This window comes from Gadus macrocephalus, chromosome 15, assembly GCF_031168955.1.
Source record: "Gadus macrocephalus chromosome 15, ASM3116895v1".
Taxonomy (NCBI): Eukaryota; Metazoa; Chordata; class Actinopteri; order Gadiformes; family Gadidae; genus Gadus; species Gadus macrocephalus.
In genome coordinates this window covers 24,609,609-24,632,108 of record NC_082396.1, presented here as the reverse complement: position 1 = coordinate 24,632,108, position 22,500 = coordinate 24,609,609, and positions in this window count along the sequence as shown.

Below are 22,500 nucleotides of genomic sequence, written 5' to 3'. Positions count from 1 at the left end.
GAGCGATGGTGACCCAACCTGGGGCTGATGAACTACGATTCTAAAAAGATTGAATCAACTGCCAAACAGAAAGACCTTTTGGATGCTGTCCACACAGACTAAGACATAGCAGACCTCTGCAGCACAGAAACTGTGGACATTGGGATCAAACGGACCGGATCCTGTGGACGCACGGGAGATTCTGAATGCATACACGTTGGATGGAAGAGTCGCATCTGCCAACACAGTCGATGGCATTATTCACTCTGTTGAGTGGTAAACAAATTTTATTAAATGAAATGCATTACTAGATATAAAACAATATTTTTGCTATTATGTAAATGTTATTAATTTTAACATTTTCACATGCCGTAGCAATAATTTGTTAAATTGAACCATAATATTATACTACAGTGGTATGATAAATATAATATATATTATTACTGATGTGGCTGTTCATACTGATGAGGAGGATCTGGAGGATGTTAATAATGGCTGTATTTTTTAATGTTGAGTTATGACAGTGTCATACGTTTTAAAGCATACTATATTTGACAGTGTGCCATCTTTATTATACTCACCATTCGTCTTCATTACCTAACTATAGCCATGAACACCACTGAGGTAAATAATACATTCATCCTATTTTTAACAGAGTACTTTTTTGATGAAATTGTATGTTTTGTTATGTAAGTGTGTACAGCTGCATTTTCACAACCTGTATTAGCCTACCTTTATCATCAATTTATTTTGCAAAATTTCGCAAAAAAGCAATATTGGAACGTTAGGGGATCAAATATATAAGACGTGAGGGGGAGATGTACAGTGAGTTGTATCACATTACTGAACTCATGATATTGTTCTCTTCCCTGTACTGTTGGATGTGCAGCAAGTCTTCTCTATCACAATATAATATGTATAATATACATTTGTATCTTTAAATATTGTGCTTTAGTGATGAGGTGACCAGTACGTGTTTCCAAGATCTCTATGATGATGTCTGCATCAAGTTTTAACAATGTTGTGCGTAGAGTCGCGCCCGGGTATATATACCGGCTGCTCCCTGACTGCTTTTGTGTTGAGACTGGCTCTGTATTATCTGTCGAATGCTGCATGCTGGGTAGGAACTTAGGCTACCAAATAGGGAGAAAAACCACCTTGTTCATTCTCACATTAGAGAGAAAGTCAAATTCACAAATTGATATTGAATATCACGTCATAACCTTTGAGAGTCATTTATTTATTTTATTGGTATTTATTGCTTCACATTATTATTATTATTACTATTGCACAGAAGAGAACAGAAAGTGAATAAAGTGTCAGGAGAGATCAATAAATTATTGAAGAAGCTGGTGAAATGTGGATTGTGCTTTATGACAGTGATACGGTGGAGCACTCCTGCTGGGGTTGAATAAATCAATTGAGACTGTTCTTATTGTGAATAGTCAATAACTCCGGACTGGAGACTTCATCAATCCCACATCTCGTATCGCTCAGTATCCTGGGAATGTCAGTAAGTAAGCGTAAGATGTGCCGGGAGGATTCTTCCTGGTAGCCTGGAGGTGCTGGGTTGCAGCCTTCCCAGGGTACCAGCAGGGGAGTGGTGGCTGTCCTCCAGGTAGAGGGACAGGTGGCTGTCCTCCAGAGGGGCAGGTGGCTGTCCTCCAGGTAGAGGGGCAGGTGGCTGTCCTCCAGGTAGAGGGCCAGGTGGCTGTCCTCCAGGTAGAGGGGCAGGTGGCTGTCCTCCAGAGGGGCAGGTGGCTGTCCTCCAGGTAGAGGGGCAGGTGGCTGTCCTCCAGAGGGACAGGTGGCTGTCATCCAGGTAGAGGGGCAGGTGGCTGTCCTCCAGAGGGACAGGTGGCTGTCCTCCAGGTAGAGGGGCAGGTGGCTGTCCTCCAGAGGGAGAGGTGGCTGTCCTCCAGGTAGAGGGGCAGGTGGCTGTCCTCCAGGTAGAGGGGCAGGTGGCTGTCCTCCAGGTAGAGGGACAGGTGGCTGTCCTCCAGGTAGAGGGGCAGGTGGCTGTCCTCCAGGTAGAGGGGCAGGTGGCTGTCCTCCAGAGGGACAGGTGGCTGTCCTCCAGGTAGAGGGGCAGGTGGCTGTCCTCCAGGTAGAGGGGCAGGTGGCTGTCCTCCAGGTAGAGGGGCAGGTGGCTGTCCTCCAGAGGGACAGGTGGCTGTCCTCCAGAGGGGCAGGTGGCTGTCCTCCAGGTAGAGGGACAGGTGGCTGTCCTCCAGAGGGGCAGGTGGCTGGCCTCCAGGTAGAGGGGCAGGTGGCTGTCCTCCAGGTAGAGGGGCAGGTGGCTGTCCTCCAGGTAGAGGGGCAGGTGGCTGTCCTCCAGGTAGAGGGGCAGGTGGCTGTCCTCCAGGTAAAGGGGCAGGTGGCTGTCCTCCAGGTAGAGGGGCAGGTGGCTGTCCTCCAGGTAGAGGGACAGGTGGCTGTCCTCCAGGTAGAGGGGCAGGTGGCTGTCCTCCAGGTAGAGGGGCAGGTGACTGTCCTCCAGGTAGAGGGGCAGGTGGCTGTCCTCCAGGTAGAGGGGCAGGTGGCTGTCCTCCAGGTAGAGGGGCAGGTGGCTGTCCTCCAGGTAGAGGGGCAGGTGGCTGTCCTCCAGAGGGACAGGTGGCTGTCCTCCAGAGGGGCAGGTGGCTGTCCTCCAGGTAGAGGGACAGGTGGCTGTCCTCCAGAGGGGCAGGTGGCTGGCCTCCAGGTAGAGGGGCAGGTGGCTGTCCTCCAGGTAGAGGGACAGGTGGCTGTCCTCCAGGTAGAGGGGCAGGTGGCTGTCCTCCAGGTAGAGGGGCAGGTGGCTGTCCTCCAGGTAAAGGGGCAGGTGGCTGTCCTCCAGGTAGAGGGGCAGGTGGCTGTCCTCCAGGTAGAGGGACAGGTGGCTGTCCTCCAGGTAGAGGGGCAGGTGGCTGTCCTCCAGGTAGAGGGGCAGGTGGCTGTCCTCCAGGTAGAGGGGCAGGTGGCTGTCCTCCAGGTAGAGGGGCAGGTGGTTGTCCTCCAGAGGGGCAGGTGGCTGTCCTCCAGAGGGGCAGGTGGCTGTCCTCCAGGTAGAGGGGCAGGTGGCTGTCCTCCAGAGGGGCAGGTGGCTGTCCTCCAGGTAGAGGGGCAGGTGGTTGTCCTCCAGAGGGGCAGGTGGCTGTCCTCCAGAGGGGCAGGTGGCTGTCCTCCAGAGGGGCAGGTGGCTGTCCTCCAGGTAGAGGGACAGGTGGCTGTCCTCCAGAGGGGCAGGTGGTTGTCCTCCAGAGGGGCAGGTGGCTGTCCTCCAGAGGGGCAGGTGGCTGTCCTCCAGGTAGAGGGGCAGGTGGCTGTCCTCCAGAGGGGCAGGTGGCTGTCCTCCAGAGGGGCAGGTGGCTGTCCTCCAGAGGGACAGGTGGCTGTCCTCCAGGTAGAGGGGCAGGTGGCTGTCCTCCAGGTAGAGGGGCAGGTGGCTGTCCTCCAGGTAGAGGGGCAGGTGGCTGTCCTCCAGAGGGACAGGTGGCTGTCCTCCAGAGGGGCAGGTGGCTGTCCTCCAGGTAGAGGGACAGGTGGCTGTCCTCCAGAGGGGCAGGTGGCTGGCCTCCAGGTAGAGGGGCAGGTGGCTGTCCTCCAGGTAGAGGGGCAGGTGGCTGTCCTCCAGGTAGAGGGGCAGGTGGCTGTCCTCCAGGTAGAGGGGCAGGTTGCTGTCCTCCAGGTAGAGGGGCAGGTGACTGTCCTCCAGGTAAAGGGGCAGGTGGCTGTCCTCCAGGTAGAGGGGCAGGTGGCTGTCCTCCAGGTAGAGGGACAGGTGGCTGTCCTCCAGGTAGAGGGGCAGGTGGCTGTCCTCCAGGTAGAGGGGCAGGTGGCTGTCCTCCAGGTAGAGGGGCAGGTGGCTGTCCTCCAGGTAGAGGGACAGGTGGCTGTCCTCCAGGTAGAGGGGCAGGTGGCTGTCCTCCAGGTAGAGGGGCAGGTGGCTGTCCTCCAGGTAGAGGGGCAGGTGGCTGTCCTCCAGGTAGAGGGGCAGGTGGTTGTCCTCCAGAGGGGCAGGTGGCTGTCCTCCAGAGGGGCAGGTGGCTGTCCTCCAGGTAGAGGGGCAGGTGGCTGTCCTCCAGAGGGGCAGGTGGCTGTCCTCCAGGTAGAGGGGCAGGTGGTTGTCCTCCAGAGGGGCAGGTGGCTGTCCTCCAGAGGGGCAGGTGGCTGTCCTCCAGAGGGGCAGGTGGCTGTCCTCCAGGTAGAGGGACAGGTGGCTGTCCTCCAGAGGGGCAGGTGGTTGTCCTCCAGAGGGGCAGGTGGCTGTCCTCCAGAGGGGCAGGTGGCTGTCCTCCAGGTAGAGGGGCAGGTGGCTGTCCTCCAGAGGGGCAGGTGGCTGTCCTCCAGAGGGGCAGGTGGCTGTCCTCCAGAGGGACAGGTGGCTGTCCTCCAGGTAGAGGGGCAGGTGGCTGTCCTCCAGGTAGAGGGGCAGGTGGCTGTCCTCCAGGTAGAGGGGCAGGTGGCTGTCCTCCAGAGGGACAGGTGGCTGTCCTCCAGAGGGGCAGGTGGCTGTCCTCCAGGTAGAGGGACAGGTGGCTGTCCTCCAGAGGGGCAGGTGGCTGGCCTCCAGGTAGAGGGGCAGGTGGCTGTCCTCCAGGTAGAGGGGCAGGTGGCTGTCCTCCAGGTAGAGGGGCAGGTGGCTGTCCTCCAGGTAGAGGGGCAGGTTGCTGTCCTCCAGGTAGAGGGGCAGGTGACTGTCCTCCAGGTAAAGGGGCAGGTGGCTGTCCTCCAGGTAGAGGGGCAGGTGGCTGTCCTCCAGGTAGAGGGACAGGTGGCTGTCCTCCAGGTAGAGGGGCAGGTGGCTGTCCTCCAGGTAGAGGGGCAGGTGGCTGTCCTCCAGGTAGAGGGGCAGGTGGCTGTCCTCCAGGTAGAGGGGCAGGTGGCTGTCCTCCAGAGGGGCGGGTGGCTGTCCTCCAGAGGGGCAGGTGGCTGTCCTCCAGAGGGACAGGTGGCTGTCCTCCAGGTAGAGGGGCAGGTGGCTGTCCTCCAGGTAGAGGGGCAGGTGGCTGTCCTCCAGGTAGAGGGGCAGGTGGCTGTCCTCCAGAGGGACAGGTGGCTGTCCTCCAGAGGGGCAGGTGGCTGTCCTCCAGGTAGAGGGACAGGTGGCTGTCCTCCAGAGGGGCAGGTGGCTGGCCTCCAGGTAGAGGGGCAGGTGGCTGTCCTCCAGGTAGAGGGGCAGGTGGCTGTCCTCCAGGTAGAGGGGCAGGTTGCTGTCCTCCAGGTAGAGGGGCAGGTGACTGTCCTCCAGGTAAAGGGGCAGGTGGCTGTCCTCCAGGTAGAGGGGCAGGTGGCTGTCCTCCAGGTAGAGGGACAGGTGGCTGTCCTCCAGGTAGAGGGACAGGTGGCTGTCCTCCAGGTAGAGGGGCAGGTGGCTGTCCTCCAGGTAGAGGGGCAGGTGGCTGTCCTCCAGGTAGAGGGGCAGGTGGCTGTCCTCCAGGTAGAGGGGCAGGTGGTTGTCCTCCAGAGGGGCAGGTGGCTGTCCTCCAGAGGGGCAGGTGGCTGTCCTCCAGGTAGAGGGGCAGGTGGCTGTCCTCCAGAGGGGCAGGTGGCTGTCCTCCAGAGGGACAGGTGGCTGTCCTCCAGGTAGAGGGGCAGGTGGCTGTCCTCCAGGTAGAGGGGCAGGTGGCTGTCCTCCAGAGGGGCAGGTGGCTGTCCTCCAGGTAGAGGGGCAGGTGGCTGTCCTCCAGGTAGAGGGGCAGGTGGCTGTCCTCCAGGTAGAGGGGCAGGTGGCTGGGGCATTTTACTAAGGGGTAGTATGAGTGTGAGTGTGTGTGTGTGTGTGTGTGTGTGTGTGTGTGTGTGTGTGTGTGTCTACAGTGAATCCATCATAGCCTGTTCATAAAACCCACCACCCTAGAATGTGATAAGATTCTTCTGACAGGTAGTGGAGTCTATTTAAGATCACAGGAGAAGAGAGAGAGAGAGAGAGAGAGAGAGAGAGAGAGAGAGAGAGACTAATATGTTCTTGAAAGACAGAGGAGTGGTGAATAAACTATTGAACACCTGTGGACAAAGGTCACATCAATAAATGACTCTGTCTCCCTACTTTTCTCTCTCTCTCTCTCTCTCTCTCTCTCTCTCTCTCTCTCTCTCTCTCTCTCTCTCTCTCTCTCTCTCTCTCTCTCTCTCTCTCTCTCTCTCTCTCTCTCTCTCTCTCTCTCTCTCTCTCTCTCTCTCTCTCTCTCTCTCTGCGTACCCTTTTCCGGAGCGAGGGGGAGAGCTCCGCTCCGCTCTCTGGCTGCTCCCGGCCCGGCTCCCCTTCTCCCGGGCGTTCCTTCCTCCAAGCCCTTCCTGTCCCCCGCCCGCACTCTCTAAACAGAGCGGCCGAACCACGTAGCGGCCGAACCACGTAGCGGCCGAACCACGTAGCGGCCGAACCACGTAGCGGCCGAACCACGTAGCGGCCGAACCACGTAGCGATCCACATTAATGTCTGAGTCACTGAAAGGGCGGCTGATGTCCTCTCAATGAGTCTCTTCCACATTGTATAATAACTGATCCCTTTTAATTAGGACTTCCAGGCTGGTTTCCATAAAGGTTTCCAGACTCGGGAAGTCCCGAGAGCGGAGGGGTGTAGGCGCTGCTGATAGAGCCAATCGAAAACAGGGGGTCAACACCAGGAACTGGACATATAGGACGTCATATAGAAACTGCATGTAAAACCATGAATCAGATTCACGCTAAATCCATTGGCAGGACTTGTCTCATTACCCCCACCCCCTCCAAGGTAAAGGGTGCAAATAAATGCAAATAATTACACCATGACTATGTGTGTTTTCCATTTTCTGATGGCTTTTCCCGTCTAGCTCAGCTGTTAGGGCATCGCATTTACTGAAGACAGTGGGAACCGAACCACTGCCCTTGGCACTTTAATGCTAAAAAAGTAGCAGTTCAGCTAGGAGCGAGCGAGGAGCGTGAACACTACCAAGGTCAGTTAGCATGAACACTACCAAGGTCAGCTAGCGTGAACACTACCAAGGTCAGCTAGCGTGAACACTACCAAGGTCAGCTAGCGTGAACACTACCAAGGTCAGTTAGCGTGAACACTACCAAGGTCAGTTAGCGTGAACACTACCAAGGTCAGCTAGCGTGAACACTACCAAGGTCAGCTAGCGTGAACACTACCAAGGTTAGTTAGCGTGAACACTACCAAGGTCAGCTAGCGTCAACACTACCAAGGTCAGCTAGCGTCAACACTACCAAGGTCAGCTAGCGTCAACACTACCAAGGTCAGCTAGCGTCAACACTACCAAGTTCAGCTAGCGTGAACACTACCAAGGTCAGTTAGCATGAACACTACCAAGGTCAGCTAGCGTGAACACTACCAAGGTCAGTTAGCATGAACACTACCAAGGTCAGCTAGTGTCATCACTACCAAGGTCAGTTAGCATGAACACTACCAAGGTCAGCTTGCGTGAACACTACCAAGGTCAGTTAGCATGAACACTACCAAGGTCAGCTAGCGTGAACACTACCAAGGTCAGCTAGCATGAACACTACCAAGGTCAGCTAGCGTGAACACTACCAAGGTCAGCTAGCGTGAACACTACCAAGGTCAGCTAGCGTGAACACTACCAAGGTCAGTTAGCATGAACACTACCAAGGTCAGCTAGCGTGAACACTACCAAGGTCAGCTAGCGTCAACACTGCCAAGGTCAGTAGTTCAGTTACCGCTTTCATCAGAACAATAAAAAGCATCCACCAAAACTCGGTTATATTAATAAAAAAGTTTAGGTTTAAAAACAAAGTAGGCCTACTGCTTTTAGAGTAAAAGGTATAGAGGTAAAGGTATTTCTACTTTATTCGTTTATTTTTTGTATAACCAGTTGAGCAAAGCGGGAACCAGCATTTTAAAGGCCCACTATGCAAGATCGGGCATTTCTTCGCTGTTTTCTTGGTTGGGCACGCACTTTTCTCTACACAGCGTCCCCTACAGCTTCGTAGTAGATATTAAACAACAATGTCGTAACAACTCGTTGACGACCCTTCCCCATGCACTTCTACGCTAGCCATGTGCATTTGTTTTCAAAGAAGCCGGCGAATGCGTGGAGCCATGACCGAAGTAGATGATCATGAAGTGTAGACAAGGTTATACATTTTTAAAACTGTGTATTTGTATTGCAATAAACATAAATCCATCCTTTATTATAGACTGGGAGAATTTATATCCTAGATTATAATTGTTTTATTTTAGTTTGAACAGAACAATCAGTAAGAGTGTTGGCCAACATAATAATCCAAATAAACAAGAACCTGGATTCGGGGATTCAGCCTGTATCAGGGGGACGAGACAGATGAACAGCAAAACACCCGTGGAAACAAAGGAAAGGAAACATACAGGGCTCACAACAAAACGGTCCAGAAAACACATTTGTACAGGGCTCACAACAAAATGGTTCAGTTCACGCTTTCCTGAAAAGCTGTCTCCCTTTTCTCTTCTTCTGTTCCTCCGACATTGGGTTTCTCTGTCTCTTTTTAGTCGGCTGATCTATGATGAATGTAACAATCCCTTAGTTACTTGTGTTTATATGTTTATATCGAGCCGGTTCCGTGTTTGGGGTTCTGTGCCGTAAAGCAATTTGTTACTTCGCGAGACCCGAGACTCCCGCGAGAGTGGGCGGCGGGTCGCCGGCAGAAACATATTCCCTTTCTCCGCCAAGATGTGCAAGGGGGAGTCGAAACAACGAACAATCGAACAAAAATGTATAATAGAACCATCGCTATGACTCTTAGCCTGTTATATTAAGGTAAATCAAGCCAAAAAAGTGGCATAGTTCCCCATTCACTCATGTCTGGTCTCTTTTCTGGTCCAACTTCTTTTTATTCCATTTTGTTCCACCGACAGTCGCCTCTTGGGTCCCTTATCAGTCGATTGATCCATGATGAATGCAACAATTGCCTCGCAACTGGCTGTTTATATCTAGCCGGTGCCATGTTTGGGGGTGTGTCTGTGCCGTAAAGCATTTTCGAAACTACAATATGACTACATTTTCGAGGCGCGATTGGATACTTCCGTTGCGTCACATCCGGATTGTGTCGGTCCGAACAGAGCAAGTTGCATATGCGCTTTTTCCTTGGAGAGGCGACATGAGGCAATGACACACCCACCAAACGACCCAGAAATGGTTGCAGAACCATCAGAATAACTCTCAACCTGCATAATTAATGTAATTTTGGCTAAAGAAGTTGCATACTGGGCCTTTAAAGAGGGTAAACCACAAAATAATATTTGATTATAATAGGGCAACTGTGTGAGTTTTTTCTACATTTACGAAGCTTGATTGGAAGTTCATAACATTAACACATCCAAGGTCAGTGGTTCGTTTATCACTTTCCTCAGGACACTAATAAACATCAACCAAACCTTTTGTATTACTTTTTGGATTTACGTTATATTCTTTAAAAAATGTATTTGTTATAAAACAGACACAACTGATCAGTGTTTCGGAAACCACTTTGTGAGAGACGCCGAGATCGTTTAATGGCCTGTGGCATGTGCCACCGCGACCACTGACATACCATGGCATATGCCGTTCTGGAACGGTAACTGCCGTTCTGAAACGGTAACTGCCGTCGCGACCACAGACATACCATGGCATATGCCGTTCTGGAACGGTAACTGCCATTCTGAAACGGTAACTACCGTTCTGAAACGGTAACTGCCGTCGCGACCACTGACATACCATGGCATATGCCGTTCTGGAACGGTAACTGCCGTTCTGAAACGGTAACTGCCGTTCTGAAACGGTAACTACCGTTCTGAAACGGTAATGCCATGGCATATGCCTTTCTGGAACGGTAACTACCGTTCTGAAACGGTAACTGCCGTTCAGGTGGAACGGTAACTGCAGTTCCCAACAATGGTATGTGACACCAGCATAACTCCTCCGTATAATTTCAAGACAGGTATTGCCATAAATGTAAAGGTATATATTTGGTATTTATTGACACAATATCACAACATAACGCCGTAAATAAAGGGATTTACACGTTTCTCTCGTCCGTGCTGTTGTTATGATATTTCCGATCTGTTTGTTGTTGCTTTTGTAATGACAGATGCTTTTGAAAACAGCCGGACTTGCTCCGGTGACGGTAGTTATAGCCTAGCCTTCTAGGTGGCCATAGAGCTATAGTCTATTGCTTTGTTCCAATATCCATACTATCCGCAGTCATTATACTTTATTTTAGCATGACTTCTTTTTTATATAGTTTGAGTACGTAGTGCGTTGCAATTAAGATCAGGGCGAAAGGAAGTGTAGTGAAAGGACCCGGATGGTATACTCAAAACGGTCAAACCGATGAGTGTGGAATCGTGGATTGTACACCTTTCGTGCTCCACGGCAGCGATCTTAGCTACGTAGCTGAAGAGGCGGAGCCAGGCTGAGCCAACGTCGGCGCATTTTCTTTAATAGGTCCATGCATTTTCCACGTATCCTGCATTAATGGAGTCATTTTGTTGTTTTAATAGCTTTATAACTACTATGTGTAAAGTGTTCACCGTTCAAAGCGAGATGTTTATTGCGGTTGCGATCGTAGTTTCCGTTAGGGGTGGCACTGTAGGCTATGGCTAGACAGTCATCCATTTTTCCACTCGTGTTTTATCAAGATGTTCTAGTAGCGTAGCCTATAATAAAGCCTACTGTATGACTGCTTCAGCTCATAACTATTCAATAGGCCAAATATTAAGTTTTGCATTTGTTGTTATTGGTGTTTAACCAAATAATTTAAGCAGGCCTATAGGTTCCTATCATTTAACCCTGATCCAGTGTCATAAACCTTTCTATATCGACATGATCCAGTGGTATCATGGCATACAGGCCAAAAGTTTTTCCGCTGGCAAGCCAATTATGTTAATCGGAAGTTCCATTTCCTACTGGAACCACCATTTTTCCGCTGGCATGCCACTCATGTAAAATGGTATTACCAGTTTCTACTGGCACCTACCGTTTTTCCGCTGGCATGCCACTCATGGAAAATGGTAATTACCAGTTTCTACTGGCACCTACCGTTTTTCCGCTGGCATGCCACTCATGGAAAATGGTAATTACCAGTTTCTACTGGCACCTACCGTTTTTCCGATGGCATGCCACTCATGGAAAATGGTAATTACCAGTTTCTACTGGCACCTACCGTTTGCCAGTAGATATTCCTTTCCTGTGGTATTTGCCCGTTCATACACACATACCACTCATGATTCACAGCTACACAATCATTCTTATAAAAACGGTAGGTGCCAGTAGAAACTGGTAATTACCATTTTCCATGAGTGGCATGCCATCGGAAAAACGGTAGGTGCCAGTAGAAACTGGTAATTACCATTTTCCATGAGTGGCATGCCAGCGGAAAAACGGTAGGTGCCAGTAGAAACTGGTAATTACCATTTTCCATGAGTGGCATGCCAGCGGAAAAACGGTAGGTGCCAGTAGAAACTGGTAATTACCATTTTCCATGAGTGGCATGCCAGCGGAAAAACGGTAGGTGCCAGTAGAAACTGGTAATACCATTTTACATGAGTGGCATGCCAGCGGAAAAACGGTGGCCTGTATGCCATGATACCACTGGATCATGTCGATATAGAAAGGTTTATGACACTGGATCAGGGTTAAATGATAGGAACCTATAGGCCTGCTTAAATTATTTGGTTAAACACCAATAACAACAAATGCAAAACTTAATATTTGGCCTATTGAATAGTTATGAGCTGAAGCAGTCATACAGTATAGGCTTTATTATAGTCTACGCTACTAGAACATCTTGATAAAACACGAGTGGAAAAATGGATGACTGTCTAACCATAGCCTACAGTGCCACCCCTATAGGGACCTGGCTCTGGTGCACTAACCGGAAACTACGATCGCAACCGCAATAAACATCTCGCTTTGAACGGTGAACTCTTTACACATAGTAGTTATAAAGCTATTAAAACAACAAAATGACTCCATTAATGCAGGATACGTGGAAAATGCATGGACCTATTAAAGAAAATGCGCCGACGTTGGCTCAGCCTGGCTCCGCCTCTTCAGCTACGTAGCTATTAGATCGCTGCCGTGGAGCACGAAAGGTGTACATCAATCCACACTCATCGGTTTGACCGTTTGAGTATACCATCCGGGTCCTTTCACTACACTTCCTTTCGCCCTGATCTTAATTGCAACGCACTACGTACTCAAACTATATAAAAAAAGAAGTCATACTAAAATAAAGTATAATGACTGCGGATAGTATGGATATTGGAACAAAGCAATAGACTAGCTCTATGGCCACCTAGAAGGCTAGGCTATAACTACCGTCACCGGAGCAAGTCCGGCTGTTTTCAAAAGCATCTGTCATTACAAAAGCAACAACAAAACAGATCGGAAATATCCTAACAACAGCACGGACGAGAGAAACGTGTAAATCCCTTTATTTACGGCGTTATGTTGTGATATTGTGTCAATAAATACCAAATATATATACCTTTACATTTATGGCAATACCTGTCTTGAAATTATACGGAGGAGTTATGCTGGTGTCACATACCATTGTTGGGAACTGCAGTTACCGTTCCACCTGAACGGCAGTTACCGTTTCAGAACGGTAGTTACCGTTCCAGAAAGGCATATGCCATGGCATTACCGTTTCAGAACGGTAGTTACCGTTTCAGAACGGTAGTTACCGTTTCAGAATGGCAGTTACCGTTCCAGAACGGCATATGCCATGGTATGTCAGTGGTCGCGACGGCAGTTACCGTTTCAGAACGGCAGTTACCGTTTCAGAACGGCATATGCCATGGTATGTCAGTGGTCGCGGTGGCACATGCCACAGGCCAATAAACGATCTCGGCCCTACTGCACTTTGTTCGTTAATATTACCAGAAAAGGAATTCACCACCAGTGATGGGCAGTAACGCGTTAGAAGTAAGTAAGGCGTTACTGTAATCCAATAACTTTTTTCAAATAACGAGGGATTACAATTGCAAAAATAGTAATTCAATTACTTTTACTTTCCTGCAAGCAGCATGCGTTATTGCGTGACTAAACCGTGATTTTTTTTTGCCATAGACAGTAAAAGAATTTGGGATTTTGCCGTATTATCTTTGTGAGACTGTCTCGTGACAATGACGTAGCCTATAGCGGCGCGACGTCTAGAAGTAAACAACAGACAGGTGTGTGCAAGACATAAGCCGTTTCTCAATTCGTGTACTTGTGCGTGCTCGTGTGCTCGTGGACTCGTGAAACGTCATCAGTCGTTGCCCGAGCACTGTTCCAATTCGAAGCACGCATCAAGCGAGTACTGTCGTAAAACCCGGAAGTGTTCTTGATGCGTGCTCGATCTCGCCGTTTCACCGAGCATGCATCGGAGGTGGCTCGTGTGTACTTGCAACCGCTATAAATCCCAGGATGCATTTCACACTCGCAGCAGTACGATGGCGGACAATATGGAGAAGACGCACAACTGTAGCTTAAGTTACTCTTAATTTATATATATATATTTATATAATATAATAATAATAATAATAATAATAATAATATAAAATAATATATAAATATTTATACAACGGGGGACCTAAATCCAGCGATCTGATTGGTTCCCAACTGTTGTATAATGAGCGTATACATAACTGCTATGACGCCCGATCATTTTGTGAAAGTTTGCATATCACTCCGCGCCTGGAAGTAGAAACAGTTACAAAGTAAAACATATGTTGGATGATGGAGAGGGTGTAAATGTTGTTACTCCGGGAGTGAGCAAGGCGATGGAGAGACTAACGAAAGCTTAGGCACACGGCGAGTGAACTGCTCCATAGGATAAATTGCCGGCGAACCGCTCTATCGGAGCCTTCTCTCGGAGGGACGCTAAAGTGTGTTGCATAGCGACCGTCGATGCATAGCGGCAGCCAGGAGGGACTACTTTTTTGTATTCTTTAATAAAACGGCTATTTTGACGACTATTTTGACGACAGTGGCTTGCGCGTCGGGGCCGGACAACGCCCCTTCACAGTGGTATAATGAGCACATACCACAGCCTGGCGTGATCTATTGCTTAAATATATATAAAGTCGTGTGTGTATAGCTCATACACATGACAGGACACGCATATCTTTTCAAATTTTTTTTTTTTCAGAATATTTACATAGCCTACTATTTGAAAATGAAAGAGGCTGGGATTTTGTTTTATATCATTTGTTTATATTGTTCAGTAGTATATGCCTAAATGAGGCCATAGCACAGTTAGTACTACTGGTACTGTACCCCTCACTCTCAAGCTGGCTGCCATCACTCCCATCCTGAAAAAACCTGGTGCTGACCCAACTGACCTTAACCATTACCGGCCCATCTCCAATCTCCCTTTCATCTCCAAAACACTTGAAAGGGTGGTTGCCGCACAACTACAGTCCCACCTCGACATTAACAATCTCCACGAACCGTTCCAATCTGGCTTCCGTCCAAAACACAGCACTGAAACAGCCCTAGTCAAAATCACCAACGTCCTCCTCCTTGCAGCCGACTCTGGTTTACTCACCATTCTCATCCTCCTCGATCTCAGCGCAGCATTCGACACCATCTCCCACCCTCTGCTCCTGGACCGCCTAGCTGGTATTGGGATCACTGGTGCTGCACTCTCCTGGTTTACATCCTACCTCACCGGCCGTCAACAATTTGTTCAACTAAGCAACCACAAGTCTGGGTGTTCAGGTGTCTCACTGGGTGTCCCCCAGGGGTCAGTCTTGGGTCCACTCCTGTTCACCACTTACCTCCTCCCGCTGGGCACACTCCTCCGTCACCATGGGGTCCATTTTCACTGCTACGCTGACGACACACAGGTCTACATCTCCACCAAACCCACCGCTGCCATCCCCCCCACCTCCCTCATCACGTGCCTGGAAGAGATCCGGAGCTGGTTGAGCAGGAACTTCCTGAAACTCAATGGAAACAAGACCGAGGCCCTGCTCATCGGATCCAAATCCACCCTTACTAAATCACAACACACCCCAGCTCCACTCATAATTATCGATGGATTCCCAGTACCCTTCTCCTCCAAAGTCAAGAGCCTCGGCGTCATCCTGGACAACACCCTCTCATTCGCACCCCATATTCACAACATCACCCGGACTGCATTCTTCCACCTCCGCAACATCGCCAGACTCCGCCCATCACTGACCCAATCCAGCACTGAAATCCTAGTTCACTCATTTGTCACATCACGCATAGACTACTGCAACGCCCTCCTCACCGGACTCCCCACCAAACTCATCAACAGACTGCAGATCATTCAGAACTCAGCCGCCCGGATCATCACCCGCACCAAATCATCTGACCACATCACCCCTGTCCTAATTCAACTTCACTGGCTCCCAGTAAACTACCGTATCCAATACAAAACCCTACTCCTCACCTACAAAGCTCTCCACAACCTAGCCCCCAGTTATCTCTGCGACCTCCTCCAAGAATACACTCCCTCCCGCTCCCTCCGCTCAACCTCTGCTGGACTACTATGTATCCCCACATCACGACTCACTACAATGGGTGCCCGGTCATTCAGCTGTTCAGCACCCAGGCTCTGGAACTCCCTCCCCCCACACATAAAACAGTCAGACACCATTACAACCTTCAAGTCACAACTCAAAACTCACCTGTTCAAACTCGCACACAACGTCTAACTGATCACTGTTTTGATTGTTTTTTTTGTTTTGTTTTGTCTTGTTTTTGTTTTATTTATTTCTTATTGCTTATGTTTATTTATTTATTTTTTCCACAATATCTTGTTTTTTTAAAAATGTATGATGACTATATGCTCTGTAAGGTGACCTTGGGTGTCTTGAAAGGCGCCTCTAAATTAAATGTATTATTATTATTATTTATTAACGGACGAGCAGAGGTGGTGACGTCATCGAATCCGCTGCTGTTCCAATTGCAGGTATGTACTCTATGAAGGTATTATTGTAGCAAAAGTCTTTAGCACCTGTAACTGCAGAATTTGAATGCGTACACTAAAGTCACAGTAAATTTGAAGTCGTATATATTTATTTTGCATGTGTACTCTAAAGTCACAAATGTGTAACAGTACATTTGTAGTCGTAAAAAAAATATAAATATTTTTTATACCATTGTAAACACAAAATAGGGTCTACGAGTACGCTAATCTGTGTTACAGGTGCACAAATCCTTTTGCTACAATTATTGCAGCGCAGTTGGTGCAAAACACATCCGCACACCCGTGTTTCATAATCTGAGAACATGCCCAAAAGGTGTGCATTCGTAAACCCAAATTTGAACAAATGCATCAGAAGTTGCACATCTGTGAACGCTATGTTAATTCAGCATTTTAATGAGCGAGCACAAAACCATTTTACAACTGCTTGAATCTGCTCCTGCAAGTCTCAGCTGTGTGGTTTTTTGCAGGTTGTTTTGCAACACCCCTAGGTGGTAAATGTGTAGCAAAAGTATTCGTATCCGTAGATGACAGAGCGTCCGTGAGCGGGACAAAATAGTCCCGCCCATAATTTCCTAATCCAATGAAAATCGCCGGCAGGGATGCATTTCTCAAATTACACTGGGACCCACCCCGTGCCAGCCATGGAGCTATGAAGATCGCAGCATACTCAGCACGGGATACGTTTCTTTCTGGAGAAGTGAAGAGGGCGTCCTACTGAACGGAGATGGGTATCCTACATTATGTTAAATGAAATGACTTAGTTCAAGTGAATTCCCCCACCTCGGATACCCACCTCCGTTCACAACACATTCTCACTCCGAGCGCGTCGATTTCTGACGAACGGTCAGTGACTTTTGCTTCAGTTTCTGACGCAAAAGGGTACCCTTGCGCTGCTTTTTTAGACGCATGGGGTTTTCAGCAGCCATCGGGTCCCCCGTCAAAGGGTTATTGTAACTAGTTGAAAACCCCATGCGTCTAAAAAAGCAGCGCATGGGTACCCTTTTGCGTCAGAAACTGAAGCAAAAGTCAGTGACCGTTCGTCAGAAATCGACGCGCTCGGAACCCAACGGAACCCAACGCTCGGCAACCCAACACTGATCAAAAAAACGATTGTTTCTCTCAATCAAAGCACCAAACAGGACAACTGATGCCCAGAGCCTTAACCCATACATGTTGTGTAATTAACAAGGACACGTTGGTGTAGTTGTGTTGAGGAATGTCACAGATGTCACTGTAAAATCGCCGTTATTGTGCAGCCATCGGCTCTTCCGTTAGCCAATGGGATGAATGCTTATAGCTTCATATATTGCCGTGGAGGGATTACATTAAAATGATTGGAAAAACCCCTGCGTCGAAAAAAGAAGCACAAGGTCCTCCGTTAGCCAATGGGATGAATGCTCATATAGCGTCTCTATGTGCAGCCATCGGCTCTTCCGTTAGCCAATGGAATGAATGCTCATAGCTTCATATATTGCCGTGGAGGGATTACATTGCAATGAGTGGAAAACCCCCTGCGTCGAAAAAAGAAGCGCAAGGTCCTCCGTTAGCCAATGGGATATGAATGCTCATAGCGTCTCTATGTGCAGCCATCGGGTCCCCCGTCAAAGGGTTACATTGTAACTAGTTGAAAACCCCATGCGTCTAAAAAAGCAGCGCAAGGGTACCCTTTTGCGTCAGAAACTGAAGCAAAAGTCACTGACCGTTCGTCAGAAATCGACGCGCTCGGAGTGAGAATGTGTTGTGAACGGAGGTGGGTATCCGAGGTGGGGGAATTCACTTGAACTAAGTCATTTCATTTAACATAATGTAGGATACCCATCTCCGTTCAGTAGGACGCCCTCTTCACTTCTCCAGAAAGAAACGTATCCCGTGCTGAGTATGCTGCGATCTTTATAGCTCCATGGCTGGCACGGGGTGGGTCCCAGTGTAATTTGAGAAATGCATCCCTGCCGGCGATTTTCATTGGATTAGGAAATTATGGGCGGGACTATTTTGTCCCGCTCACGGACGCTCTGTCATCTACGGATACGAATACTTTTGCTACACATTTACCACCTAGGGGTGTTGCAAAACAACCTGCAAAAAACCCCACAGCTGAGACTTGCAGGAGCAGATTCGAGCAGTTGTAAAATGGTTTTGTGCTCGCTCATTAAAATGCTGAATTAACATAGCGTTCACAGATGTGCAACTTCTGATGCATTTGTTCAAATTTGGGTTTACGAATGCACACCTTTTGGGCATGTTCTCAGATTATGAAACACGGGTGTGCGAATGTGTTTTGCACCAACTGCGCTGCAATAATTGTAGCAAAAGGATTTGTGCACCTGTAACACAGATTAGCGTACTCGTAGACCCTATTTTGTGTTTACAATGGTATAAAAAATATTTATATTTTTTTTACGACTACAAATGTACTGTTACACATTTGTGACTTTAGAGTACACATGCAAAATAAATATATACGACTTCAAATTTACTGTGACTTTAGTGTACGCATTCAAATTCTGCAGTTACAGGTGCTAAATACTTTTGCTACAATAATACCTTCATAGTACTCGCGTGCTCGCAAGTCTGTGCTTGAAGTACGGACTTGCCAAGTACGTCGCCGCAAGTCATCGAATCCGTAGTAGGCCTACGCGTGCTAGGAATTGAGAAACGGAAATAGGCTGAATCCGAATACTTAGTACATACTATTTCTGTTCAGTGTCTACTACTTGACGGTACTACACTTGACAGTTTAGTACGGTCTACAGCGTAGAACGCCTCCGAACGCTTCCGAACATCATCTCCCCTCAGATGCCGGCAAAATTACCTTGATAAGTTACCTGTTTTCCGTCTTGTCATCGTTGCTATTAAATTAAAAATGTCTCTTTTTACTTAATTACTTACTTTACTATTTTACTCTTTTTAATGTCTCTTTTTTTCGCCGCTTTCTACGACGTCTTTCTGGTGGTGTCGGGTCAGCCATCTCTTCTTCGTTCGTTACCAGACTCTGGTTGCATTGTGGGATAGCGTAGTGAACTCCGTGGTTTACTTTGGCGGTAGTACGCATTCGGAAACGTCTTCCGTACTACACAATGCGTACTGAGCATTCGGACGCGCTATATTTTTGGCGTACTACAAAATGCATACTATATAGTAGTCAAGTATGAGTATTCGGATTCAGCCATAGAGTGCGGGAGAGAGAGCGAACATGGAGCATTTAATTCATGGAAGTTCAGACATTACTTTGAGTTTGACTCGGTAAAAGATGTAAAAAACATTAACGTCCGCTGTACACTGTGCGTGGGAAGAAATATTTTGTCTACAGCGAACTATGGCGTCTAAGATTTGGCAAGAACCACAAATAACATCTATGATGGCCCACAGCAGTATAATTTCGACCCTAACCCTAACCCTAACTCCAAGGCTAGGCTGCTTCACTAAGACCACAACTAACCACAAGGCCTTGATCATAACCATGCAGTATGCCGAAGCCGGAAAGGACACACGCACAGTCGCACACACTCATCTTATGCAAAACAATCCGTTTTATCATCAACATTCAGTCTCTGCACAGATTTAAAGACTAGCCTCTTACCATAAGTTAGAATGGACCCAAAGTACGTGATTGATACAGTCTGGTTCGGCTTTCGCTTGCTATCCGTTTTTAGTATGACTTCTCAACATCACGTCTTTCTTGTGTTAAGCGCACATGGCTAATTTGCATACGCGCACAGGATTGGTTGGCTCCGCAAGGCATATCATATAACATATTTAACTATCTTTCTATCCGTCTATCCGTCCATCCATCCATCCATCCATCCGTCCGTCCGTCCGTCCGTCCGTCCGTCCGTCCGTCCCTCCCTCCCTCCCTCCCTCCCTCCCTCCCTCCCTCCCTCCCTCCATCCATCCATCCATCCATCCATCCATCCATCTATCTATCTATCTATCTATCTATCTATCTATCTATCTATCTATCTATCTATCTATCTATCTATCTATCTATCTATCTATCTATCTATCTATCTATCTATCAACGCATGGGTCTAGTTTTAATGTGATGTATTTTGTGTATGTCCAGTCAGACTTGTTGTCTCCCTTGTTCTGTGTGGTCTTGTAGGCTATAGGCTACTGTGTGAGCCGAATCACCTAAATGAATTCCCGACGTGGTTTGGTATTAATAAAGACGAGGCTATTTATCTATCTAGGCTATTGGTCAACAATTATTCGCCGAAGGCGAAGTGAATAGTGGGCAATAGCCCCCGAGACCGAAGGTTTATTTGTTGTTATCAGCTGACATTTTGCGATGAAAACAATATAGAGTTTGAGATGTCAATCATGGGATATTGGCCAATATCCCGAGACGCCCGTCTCCAACTGTCCGCAGAGGACCTGATCGGTGTGGTCGGGGACCACCTCACAACCAGCATTCACCACCACCATGGTGAATGCTGTAGTTCAAAATGAGACGGTTAATGTCGTTTTTTCGAGCGATCTGATTGGCAAAAGTAATTAAAATATGAAAGCATGACTTGAAAAAGCTTCTATGAGAAGTACACAAGATACGTAGGAAGCGAATAGCCTCTAGCCATATACATGGGGTCCCAGCAGACAAACGCTCAAAATAAAACAATCGGATTTACGATCGATTGGCTTCTATTAAAAAAAAAAAGTGTAAAAGTAGCATTTAGAAAATGTGAAGTGTGGCGTGCGATTCCGAGCATTTTCTTTTTAAGTAGAGTCCCTAGGTGAAAGATTGTGGAAGGAGTAGGGTCCCAACATTTGAAGAGAATAAGAAAGAAAGAAAGAATAAAGCCTAAGCATAACAATAGTTGAGCACTGTTTGTAGCACTCAACTAATTAGGTTTAAAAGAAAACACATGTAAAAATTCATTCAGTTCAGAAAAAGTACAGATAACTTTTTCAGATAACCTTTTTATATAACTTTGTTTATATTTCTTTCTCGGTTATAATCTTTGTTTTTAAAGAAACTGACTATTTGTGCTCTCCTTATTGTTGCTGAGTGATCCCGTCAACTAACTGAATAGTGCATACCATTAACACTGCCAAGACTTTACTCATGTTATGTTATAAACTTATTCATTAAAAACACACATAGAAATCATCACAAACCTGTGTTGACACGCCCACTCGCATGGTTAAAACTTGATAATTTCGACTTTTATTTCTTCTTATATTGATTGTAGGCGCTACTACATAAAATTCCATGCTCCTGAGTCAGTCCAACACAGCATTAAGAGAGCATGCTGGAAAACTGCAGGCATTTCTCTCTGTGTCTTGGCTCAGCTCTAGAATACTGTGCTATGTCTGGCCTTGGAACCCTCCGAATGTTTCTTTCCCCCCGACGAAAAGGCTTCGGCGCTGCCTGTTTGGGTTGGCATGGCGATCCCCTCGGTTTATTTAACCTCAGTGTGATTGACGGGTCTTATGTTGTGTCTACCGCTGGACGTCGCCCCATCGCGGCTCTCAGAATGCTCCATAAAGAACGCGGCGCTACGCGTCGGCGCTACGCGGTGGCGGCGGCCGGCGTGCGGTTCCAGTTAAGCACGTCACTCCTGATCTCCCCTTTAATGGTGAAAACCGGGGGTCACTGAGACCGGCTCACTTTCTTTAGATCCGCTGCCACAGCCAAACCAAATGGTGGGCTTTGTCAGGGACTGCAGTCCTAACTGGGCTTAATGGGCCGGAGACTGGAAAGGGGGGGGGCACCATCCTTACACACACACACACACACACACACACACACACACACACACACACACACACACACACACACACACACACACACACACACACACACACACACACACACACACACACACACAGGGAGTTCGGGGGGGGGGGGGGGAGTCACACAAGGATAAATTAATGTTTCCTCCTAGGTTCACCCTCAAAGATAAATAGAATGGCCAAATGCAAGGTTGGGCGAGCGAGAGACAGAGGGAGACACAGAGAGAGCGGGGTAACACCTCATGGACAACAAGGTCCATTGGGATCATAGTTGGGGCAATTAAAAGCGTAAAGTCATACGTTTCCATTCTCATTGCATGAGATGTGGTGTCTGGGTGACTGGCAAAGACCGCTGCAACACGTTTCCACCCTCCTGAAATGCCAGAAATGGCACATGGTTAATGCATTATGCATGTGAGTGTGTGGTTGTGTATATATGTGTGTATGAGCATGTTTTTTTTAACCAGCTCTGAAAACAAGTATTGTGCGACTGCGTGCATGTGTCTGTGACGAAATGTGTGCACACATGTAAGTGTGTATGTGTGTGTGTGTGTGTGTGTGTGTGTGTGTGTGTGTGTGTGTGTGTGTGTGTGTGTGTGTGTGTGTGTGTGTGTGTGTGTGTGTGTGTGTGTGTGTGTGTGTGTGTGTGTGTGTGCAAGCAAGCCAAACGCAACTCCTTGAAAGGGCTTTTTATGCGCTATTCCAAAACTCGCACGACGTGTTCAGTAATTCCATTATGGTCGGCGTGATTGCAGCGCTAGCACCAGAGACTTTACACGACATAAACCCTGCAGTGTACACATCAGATCCCCCCCCCCCCCCCCCCAGGGGAGATCAGCACGGTGGAGACTGAGCAGGAACACATGGAAGGGATTTGGACCAGAAGAA